Here is a 10,985-nt window from a genome sequence, read left to right on the forward strand (position 1 = left end):
CTGCCCCCAGTACTGCACCAATGGCGTGATCACTGGCATCACACATTAATTCGAATGGTAATGTCCATTCTGGTGCAGAGATAACTGGTGCTGTGACCAGCTTAGCTTTCAGAGTTTCAAACGCCTGCAGGCACTCTGTGTCAAACACAAATGGTGTGTCAGCAGCTAGCAGGTTGCTTAGAGGTTTTGCAATTTTTGAAAAATCCTTTATAAACCTCCTATAGAATCCTGCATGCCCCAGAAAGCTTCTGATTGCCTTAACATTGGCAAGTGGTGGTAATTTTTCAATTACTTCTATTTTAGCTTGATCCACCTCTATTCCCTTGTTTGAAATTTTATGTCCAAGGGCAATCCCTTCAGTCACCATAAAGTGACATTTTTTCCAGTTTAAAACCAGGTTGGTCTCTTGGCATCTTTTCAAAATCAGTGTCAGGTGATCAAGACAGGAGCTGAATGAGTCTCCATATACTGAGAAGTCATCCATGAAGACTTCTAGAAATTTTTCCACCATATCAGAGAAAATAGAGAGCATGCATCTCTGAAAGGTTGCAGGCGCATTAAACAGCCCAAATGGCATCCTTCTGTAAGCAAACACTCCAGATGGATATGTGAATGCTGTTTTCTCTTAATCCTGGGGATCTACTGTAATTTGGTTGTAGCCTGAATAGCCATCCAAAAAACAGTAATAATCATGACCTGCTAGTCTTTCTAGCATCTGGTCTATGAATGGTAAAGGAAAATGATCCTTTCTGGTGGCTGTATTGAGCCTTCTGTAGTCAATACACATGCGCCACCCTGTAACTGTTCTTGTAGGAACCAGTTCATTTTTTTCATTACGAACCACTGTCATGCCTCCCTTTTTAGGGACAACTTGGACAGGGCTCACCCAGGGGCTATCAAAAATAGGATAAATAATCCCAGCCTCCAGTAATTTGGTGACCTCTTTCTGCACCACTTCCTTCATGGCTGGATTTAGCCGCTTCTGTGGTTGAACCACTGGCTTAGCATTGTCCTCCAATAAGATCTTGTGCATGCATCTAGCTAGGCTTATGCCCTTAAGGTCACCTATGGACCACCCAAGAGGTGTCTTGTGTGTCCTTAGCACTTGAATTAGTGCTTCCTCTTCCTGTGGATTTAAAGCAGAGCTTATGATCACTGGAAAAGTGTCACGTTCTCCCAGAAATGCATATTTTAGGGATGGTAGTAATGGTTAGAGCTCGGGTTTAGGAGGTTTTTCCTCTTCCTGAGGAAATTTCAGAGGCCCTTTCAATTCCTCTGAATCCTCAAGATCAGGCTGAACATCTTTAAAGATATCTTCCAACTCTGATTCGAGACTCTCAGCCATGTTGATCTCCTCTACCAAAGAGTCAATAAGATCAACTTTCATGCAGTCTTTTGGTGTGTCTGGATGCTGCATGGCATTGATAGCATTCAACTTAAACTCATCCTCATTGACTCTCAGGGTGACTTCCCCCTTTTGGATATCAATGAGAGTTCGTCTAGTTGTTAGGAAAGGTCTTCCTAGGATGAGAGTAGCACTCTTGTGCTCCTCCATTTCCAGCACTACAAAGTCAGTGGGAAAGGCGAGTGGCCCAATCCTAACAATCATGTCCTCAATCATGCCTGATGGGTGTTTAATGGAGCCATCAGCAAGTTGGAGACATATCCAGGTTGGTTTAACTTCTTCAGTTAAACCAAGCTTTCTAATGGTGGATGCAGGTATTAGGTTGATGCTTGTCCCAAGATCACATAAAGCTGTCTTGGTGCAATTACCTTCTAATATGCATGGTATCAGAAAGCTCCCAGGGTCTTTAAGCTTTTCAAGAAAGCTTTTCAGAATGACTGCACTGCATTCTTCAGTGAGGAGAATTCTTTCAGTTTCTCTCCAATCCTTCTTATGATTCAAGATCTCTTTCATGAACTTGGCATAAGAAGGTATTTGCTCAAGTGCCTCTGCAAACGGAATCTTTATTTCAAGAGTCCTGAGATAATCTGCAAAGCGAGCAAATTGCTTATCCTTCTCCTCTTGGCGGAGTTTTTGAGGATAAGGTATCTTGGCTTTATATTCCTCAACCTTAGTTGCTGCAGGTTTATTTCTTATAGAGGTGGTTGGAGAAGCTTTTTTAGAGGGGTTGTTATCAGCACTTGTGTATGTCTGATCCCTCACTCGCATTTGAATGCCAGGGTTAGAAGCTAGAGTGTTGGACGCCAACTCCTCACCTGTTCCTGGCGTCTGAACGCCAGAACTGTGCTTCTTTTGGGCGTTCAACGCCAATTCCTTGCTTGTTTCTGGCATTGAACGCCAGGACTGAGCATGGTTTGGGTGTTCAACGCCAGCTTTCCACCCGATTTCTGGCGTTTGATTGCCAGAATTATTCCTCTCTGGGCTCTTACTGTCCTCAGATGGATTTTGGGTAGTTTGCTCATTTCTTGGCTTCCTGCTACCTTGAGGTGGGGCATCTAATGTTTTCCCACTTCTCAATTGAACTGCTTGGCACTCTTCTATTATTTGTTTTGACAGCTGCTGCTTTGTTTGCTTTAATTGTACTTCCATATTTATATTAGCCATTCTTGTCTCTTGTAGTATCTCCTTGAATTCGGCTAACTATTTTGTTAGAAAATCCAATTGCTGATTGAATTCAGTAGCTTGTTCTGCAGGACTCAGTTCAGCAGTCACTGTTCTAGCCTCTTCTTTCATGGAAGGTTCACTGCTTAGGTACAGATGCTGATTTCTGGCAATTGTATCAATGAGCTCTTGAGCTTCTTCAATTATCTTTCTCATGTGGATAGATCCACCAGCTGAGTAATCTAGAGAAATCTGAGCTCTTTCTATAAGTCCATAATAGAAAATGTCTAACTGAACCCACTCTGAAAACATTTCAGAGGGGCATTTTCTTAGCATCTCTCTGTATCTCTCCCAGGCATCATAAAGAGATTCATTATCTCCTTGTTTAAAGCCTTGGATGTCCAGCCTTAGCTGTGTCATCCTTTTTGGAGGGAAATATTGATTCAGGAATTTTTCTGACAGCTGTTTCCATGTCCTTATGCTAGCCTTAGGTTGGTTATTTAACCACCTCTTAGCTTGGTCTTTTACAGCAAATAGAAACAGTAATAGTCTGTAAACATCCTGATCTACTTTCTTATCATAGATTGTGTCAGCAATTTGTAAAAATTGTGCCAGAAACTCTGTAGGTTCTTCTTGTGGAAGACCAAAATACTAGCAACTTTGCTACACCATGATAATGAGCTGAGGATTCAACTCAAAGCTACTGACTCCAATGGAGGGTATACTGATACTACTCCCATATGAAGTAGTAGTGGGGTTAGCATATGACCCCAGAGTCCTTCTGGCTGTTCATTTCCACTTAGATCCATGATGGAGAAAGGGAGATGATGTAAAATAGAGAAAAAAATATTTTTATTTATTTGTTTATTTATTTCAAAAATAAAATAAATTAAAAAAAATAAATAAAAATGGGTGAAGATTTTCGAAAAATGAAGAGAGAGAGATAAAAAATTGTTAGAAAGTTTTGAAAAAGATATGATTGAAAGGATTTGATTGGAAAAGATATGATTTGAAAAAGATATGATTTTTAAATTTGATGATTAATTTAATGCTAATTTTTCAAAAATTATGAGTAGAATGAAGAAAAGATATTTTTTTTTGAATTTTATGATGAAAGAGAAAAACACAAAAAGACACACAACTTAAGGAATGCATATTTCAAGGAATGCATATTTCAAGTGAGAAGGTAGAGGCTTCAATTCAGTTTAAACTTCAAGTTGAGGTTCTTTTTCACCATGATCATGAAGCTCATCCTCATCGGCTTTCTCTTGTTTATCCTTATGTTTATCCTTCCCTTCAATAACAGGATAGTACAACCTGTTGTGATCTTCTCTTTGTATCTCCACTACTACCTCATCAATTACATCACATCGGAGAACAGAGTGCTCTTCAGGTGGATGTCTTATGGCCTCTTCCAAGTTAAACTTGATGGTCTTGTCACCTACCTCAAAAGAGTATGTGCCGGTAAAGGCATCCAATTTAAATTTACAGGTCTTCAAGAAAGGTCTACCAAGCAAAACGGAGGAAGAACTTCCATTATCCGTCGGAGGCATTTCAAAGATATAGAAATCAACCGGAAACACTAAATCCTTGATTGTCACAAGCACATCTTCCGCTATCCCTACTACGGTGATCACACTCTTGTTGGCTAAGACAAATTTGACGGCTGACCTTTTCAATGGAGCTAAATTCAACCTTGCAAATATAGAGAGTGGCATGATACTCACACAAGCCCCTAAATCACACATGCAATCATAAAAGGCAACTCCACCAATCCAACAAGATACTAAACATGGTCCGGGGTCACTACACTTTTCCGAAATGGATTTCATCAATGAGGAGATGGAACTACCCGAGGACAATGTTTCCAACTCACCAATCCTATCTTTGTGGGTGCACAAGTCCTTTAAAAACTTAGCATACTTCGAAATTCATTGAATGGCATCAAGAAGTGGAATGGTTACCTCAACCTTCTTGAATACTTGAAGCATGTTTAGATCAAACTCTGGAGTTTTCTTGGCCTTCTTTACCATGGAAGGGGATGGAATAGGAATGGATTCATCCACTATGGCCTTCCTCTTGGGCTCCTTAAGGCTCACTTCTTCTTCCTCTTGCTTTGTGTCTCCCTCATCTTTCTCATGTTGAACTTCAACAACCACTTCCTCCTCATGGATGTCTTCCATGGGCCTAGGAGGTATTTCTTCCAATGTAGTCCCCGACCATAGAGTGATGATGTTGAGACCGCCCTTTAAGTTAGGAAGGGGTTGGGATGGAAGGCTAGAAAAACTTGAGGCTTGATTGGTGTTGATATTATTAGTGGAAGGTAGGGACATCCTTGAGAGCATTTCGGCTATATTGGACATTTGAGCACTCATGTTACTAAATTATGCATTGAGATTCTTAGTGTTCTCTTAATTTTTCTCTATCATAACCCTAAGCCTCTCTTGCTCTTGGTAGAGTGTACGGTGAGAGTCATCACCTTGGGTTGTGGAAGAGGAAGGTTGGTTGGGTTATTGTCTTTGGTGAGGTGCTTGGTATCTAGGGTGGTTGTTTTGGTTTTGTTGTAAGTGTTGGTATGATTGATTATGGTGGTTTTGGTTGGCTTGGTGGTTATTGTTATGGTATTGGGAAAAAGATTGGTGGTTGTTGTGGTATTGAGAAGATGAGTTACCTTGGTTCCATCTTTGATTGTGGTTGTTTTCTTGAGCATTGTCCCTCCACCCTTGATTGGAGCTATTACCATGGGAATAATTGCTTTGACCTTGAGATTGATAGGGTGGACAGTTGTTGTAGTTGTTGGCTACCGCAAGAGTGTAATCCTCTTAGACTTGATGGCATTAGTCGGTGTAATGTATGGTAATAGAGCATAAACCACACACTCTAGGAGGAACTTCAAGTTGGAGGATTTGAGGTGGGGTTTGGATGGCTTGGATTGATTGAGATGCCTTTTGTCTTTGGTGAATCTCCTTGAGGAGAGTGGTCATTTCTCCAAGCACTTTAGTCAAAGCTGATTCGGAAGGAGGTGCTTCCACCACACTCTTGGGAGGATTATTCCTCACTCTCACATGTTGGGTAGCTTCGGCGACATCATTGATCAAACTCCATGCTTTCGCCGCCATCTTGTTCTTAGAAAGAGAACCACCACTAAAGGTGGTAAGCAATCTCTTATCCGATGTACAAAGACCTCCAGTGAAATAGCTAATGAGAAAATGAGTGTCTAACCCATGATGTGGACAAGATTCTAACAACCTCGTAACTCGAGTCCAATATTTATAGAGTGTCTCTTAGTCTCTTTGCATTATATCGAAAATTTCCTTCCGGATGTAGTCGATCTTCTCTGGAGGAAAGAAATTATCTAAGAACTCTCTTCTCAATAGGTCTCATTCAGTCACCACTTCATCAGGTTGGGAGTAGAACCATTCTTTTGCTTGTCCCTCAAGAGAGAAAGGAAAAGCAAAAACCATGATAGCAATCTCATCGGCACCATGCCTTCAAGCCGTAGAACAAGCTACTTGAAAGTCTCTCAAATGCCTAATGGGGTCTTGGCCAGGTAGTCCATGGTACTTAGGAAGCAAGTTAATTAGACTATTCTTCAGCTCAAAATTAAAATCAAGATTCGGATACCTAGATTGCAACGGTTGAAGAATGAGATCCGGTGCTCCTTGTTCGTGCAAGGTAATCCTACGTGGCTCTGCCATTCATTTTTCACCTGTAGTATGTAAGGATATATCAGTAGTGCCAATAGAAGGATAGGAAGTTCCTTCGTTGAATATGGACTCTAGATCACTCTCGGTTCCGTCTAGTATTTCGAAAGGTTTCTCAAGAGAGGCCGAAGCACAAGCCGTGTAATCCAACCGACGCCTAGCTTGCTGAGTATGTAGTAAGGTTCTTTCAATTTCAGGGTCAAATTCGGTTAAGCTAGGATTCGGTTGAGACTAAATCATTCAACTTAGAAGTCATAGCTCATGCATTAGAGAAAATCTAAACTAAAAAACAAACTAATTAAAGCAAGTAAACTATTTACAATATTCACATATTCACATAACCAATATCAAAGCACACGTTGCAACCATTCCCTGGCAACGGTGCCAAAAATTTGATAGAGGGGGGAATTATCGTCGGCCTAGAATTTCTCAAAAATCAAATCATTGTCATTGTATAGTCCTAGGCCGACAAATAATTCTCTTGATCAAATTTTGATATGGTTGTCACAAAGTCAACCCCAATAAAAAGTAACCGAGAGTATTAATCTCGGGTCGTCCTCAAGAGAATGGGCAAACGTGTGCATCAATATTGGTTAGAATTTCGGGGTTGGGAGTCATAAACAAGAATTTAAACTACTAAACTTAACATGCAAGAAATCTTAAAGTACAAGAAACTAAATCAAGCAATTAAAGCAAGGTATAAGTAAATTTAATCTAACAAGGTAACATATAAAGCTACTTCTATTCTAAGACTAAATGAACAACTAAACTAACTATAACAAGAATCAAGCAATTGGAATTTTTGGGTTTCAAATATGAATTTATAAGAAGGAACTCTTGGCTAGGCATAGGAATTGGGATCACCATCCTTGTCTAATAACCATATATTGATAATTATGAGGAACCAAGCCCATTAAGTCTACTGCTACAAGTGAAGTATGTCAAATGGCTTGGTCAATTTCAACTCATAAGTCCTAATCTATCTACTAATTGGCTTAGTAGTAGATTAGCGTCAAAGGGTATCAAAATGACCACTAAGGGTTCTCAAATCACCAAATCAATTAGACCCAATGACTCAAGGTCTCCCAATTCCCTTAGCCTAGGCCAAGAGTATAGAAAACTACTCCATAATCAAAGGAAATATTTCATCAAACACATGGTATGCACTAACTAAAGACATGTTTAAATTGCAAAATCAATTGAAAATTACAAGTACCCATAAACAATTATCAATAGAAAACAACTCAAATAACACTATCAATCATAGAAAACATCATTGCACTAAGAGAAATTCAAAATCAACAAAGTTCATAAAATGGAAAGAAAAGGAGAAATGACAAGAAAACACAAATTCAACACAAGATCTAAATAAAATTATAACTAGAGAACTCAAATTAAGTGATTGAAACTAGAATTAACAAGACCTAATTCAGAAATTCAACAAAGAAAGATCAAAACAAACTAAATCTAGAGAGAAGTGAGAGTTTCTCTCTCTAGAAAACAAGAACAAAAAATTAGCTAAAATTATCTGTATGGTGTGAATGAGTGAGTCCCCCCTTTCCCCCTTGGTTCCTTGGGTCTTTTCCATACAGAATTCAACTCAAATTGGGCCTGGAGCCTTGCAGAAATTTCCAGTCACGATTTCATTAATAAGGTCACGTGCTAGGCGTCACGCGTGTGCGTCGGCCACGCGTGCGCGTCGGTGAGATTTCGCATCACCACGCGAGTGCGCCAGCCTATGCGCGCCAGTCCCAGTTACACACGGCCACACGTGTGCGTCAGCCACGCGTGTGCGTCGCCACCAATTTTCCAAAGCTCCATTCTTCATGTCCTTTCCACCTGTGCATACTTCCTTTCCATCTTCTAGACCAGTCTTGCCCTGTAGATCCTGAATCCACTTAACAAATCACAGCATCGAATGGTAATAGAAGAGGATTAAAAATTGTTGTTTTTAGGGTTAAAGAAGCATGTTTTAAACCATGAAGCAAAATTAGGAAGGAAACACAAAACCATGCAATTTATATAAATAAGTGTGAAAAATATTGATAAAATCTCCTAATTTCTACACAAGATAAACCACAAAATTTGGGTTTATCAAAGGCCTAGTTACATAGGACAATGTGATTAGCAGATTTTTGACTAAATTATTTCCACCTCAAAGGCTGACCAAGCTAAGGACTGATGTTCAGACCTTCAGGAAACAAAAGGGTGAATCTCTCTATGATGCTTAGGAGAGGTACAAGGTTATGCTCAGAAAGTCCCCTCCCGACATATTTCTGGACTGGATAGAGTTGTAGATCTTTTATGATGGGATTACTCAAACTGCTAGGACTTCTTTGGATAATTTTTCAGTAAGATCCCTTCACACGAAGAAGCCCACTGAAGAGGCTCTAGAATTAATTGAGATAGTTGCTAACAACCAGTATTTATACTCTTCTGAGAGGACTGTCATAAGGAAAGGAGTCATAGAACTAGATGCTTTGGACACTATTCTTGCTCAGAATAAAGCCATGTCTCAACAGATAAATGCCATTACTCAACACTTGGGTGGATTACAAGTTTCAGCTATTAATACCCAAGATGTTTCTTATGACATGGATAGTGAATTTCTTCAAGGTGAGAGTTATGATTATGGTCAATTTCCCTTTGAACAGGTTAATTACATGGAGCATTTCCTCAAGATCCCCTAATAATGATCCTTTTTCCAAGACTTACAATCTGGGGTGGAGGAATCACCCAAATTTTGGATGGAAAAATCAACCACAGAGCCAACCAAACTTCAACAACAATAACTCTGCTCAGGTTAATTTCAATCAGAATAATTTCAACAACAATAACCATCAATTTCAGTCTCCTCAACAATACCATGCGTCCTCTCCTTCTCAAAAACCTTCTGACTTGGAATCTCTAGTTGTAGAACTCTCCAAGAACACAAATAGTTTCATGTAGAAAACCAAAGCTTCGATTAGAAACTTGGAAGTTCAATTAGGTCAGTTGAGCAAGCAAGTAGCTGAGAGGCCTCCTCACACCTTCCCTAGTGATACAGTTCCTAACCCAAAGGAAGAGTACAAGACCATATATCTGAGAAGTGGTAAGATAGCAAGTTCAGAAGCACAAGTTAGTGAGGAGCCGGTTGAAAAAAAAAGCTCCAGAAAAAGCTCAAGAGCCCTGAGAGGCACCTAAGCAACCCTTTTTCGGTTGATGTTGAGCAATATAAAGTGAAATCTCTAGTGCCTGAGTACAAGCCCATAATGCCATATCCTTAGAGGCTTCAGAAGGCATCCAAAGACAAGCAATTTTTAAGATTCCTAGAAGTCTTCAGAAATCTTCAGATCAACATTCTCTTTTCTGAGGTTTTGGAGTAAATGCCTCTCTATTCTAAATTCATGAAGAAATTGTTGTCCAACAAGAGGAATTGGAAAGAGAGTAAAACCGTGGTGCTCACCAAGAAATGGAGTGCAATTATCCAGAAGGATTTCCCAAAGAAGATGCAAGATCTGGGAAGCTTTTTAATTCTTTGCACCATTGGAGATATTACTAGTAAAAGTAGGACCATTCATTTTTCCTATTGATTTTGTGATACTGGATATAGAAGAAGATGTGAATGCTTTCATTATGTTGGAAAGACCTTTTCTAGCTACAGGAAGAGCCCTTATTTATGGGCAAAAGGGTAAGTTGACTCTGAGAGTCAATAATGAAGAGGTTGTTCTTAATATGCTTGAGGCCTTGTAACATCCTAGTGATTCTGAGGGATGTATGAGAGTCGACCTTATTGAGCCATTGATTCAAGAGGTCTTTGAAGTGGAAGAGCTTGATAGTATTTTGAAACCCCCTTAAGAGGATGGTTTGCTAGAGATTGATGATTCACCACCACAAGAGGGGGAACCAAACACGCCTAGCAAGGAGAAAGGGCCACCTAAGCTTGAGTCGAAGCCCTTGCCTCCCTCTCTGATGTATGCTTTTCTAGATGAGCAAGATTCCTATCTATTGATCATTAGCTCCTCTTTGAGTCTTGATGAAGAGGAGGCATTGATAAAGGTGCTTAGAAGCCACAAAATAGCTCTTGGATGGATTATTAGTGACCTGAAAGGGATAAGTATGGCTATGTGTATGCACAAGATTCTACTTGAGGAGGATGCTAAACCAGTAGTGCAACCACAGAGGCGGCTAAATCCAACTATAAAAGAGGTAGTTTAGAAAGAGGTTATGAAGCTCTGAGAAGCCGAGATAATTTACCCAATTTCTGACAGTCCATGGGTGAGTCTCGTGCAGGTGGTTCCCAAGAAAGGAGGCGTGATAGTGGTCAAGAATGAGAAGAATGAGCTAATTTCTACACAGATCATCACCAGGTGGCGTATATGCATTGACTACATGAGGCTCAACACTGCAACTCGGAAGGACCACTTACCCTTGCCTTTTGTTGATCAAATTCTTGAGAGGTTAGCTGGACATGCATTTTATTATTTTTTAGATAGTTATTCTGGATATAATTAGATTGCAGTGGACCCTCAAGATCAAGAGAAGTTGGCTTTCACTTGTTCCTTTAGTGTATTTGCTTACTGAAGAATGCCGTTTGGACTGTAAAATGCCCCCAGAAACTTTTCTAAGGTGTATGATTTCCATATTTTCTCACATGGTTGAAAATTTTATTGAGGTATTTATGGATAATTTTTCTGTATTTGGTAATTCTTTTGATTCTTGCCTGAGACACCTTT

The sequence above is a fragment of the Arachis hypogaea genome, chromosome 20 (assembly GCF_003086295.3).
Source record: "Arachis hypogaea cultivar Tifrunner chromosome 20, arahy.Tifrunner.gnm2.J5K5, whole genome shotgun sequence".
Classification (NCBI taxonomy): Eukaryota; Viridiplantae; Streptophyta; class Magnoliopsida; order Fabales; family Fabaceae; genus Arachis; species Arachis hypogaea.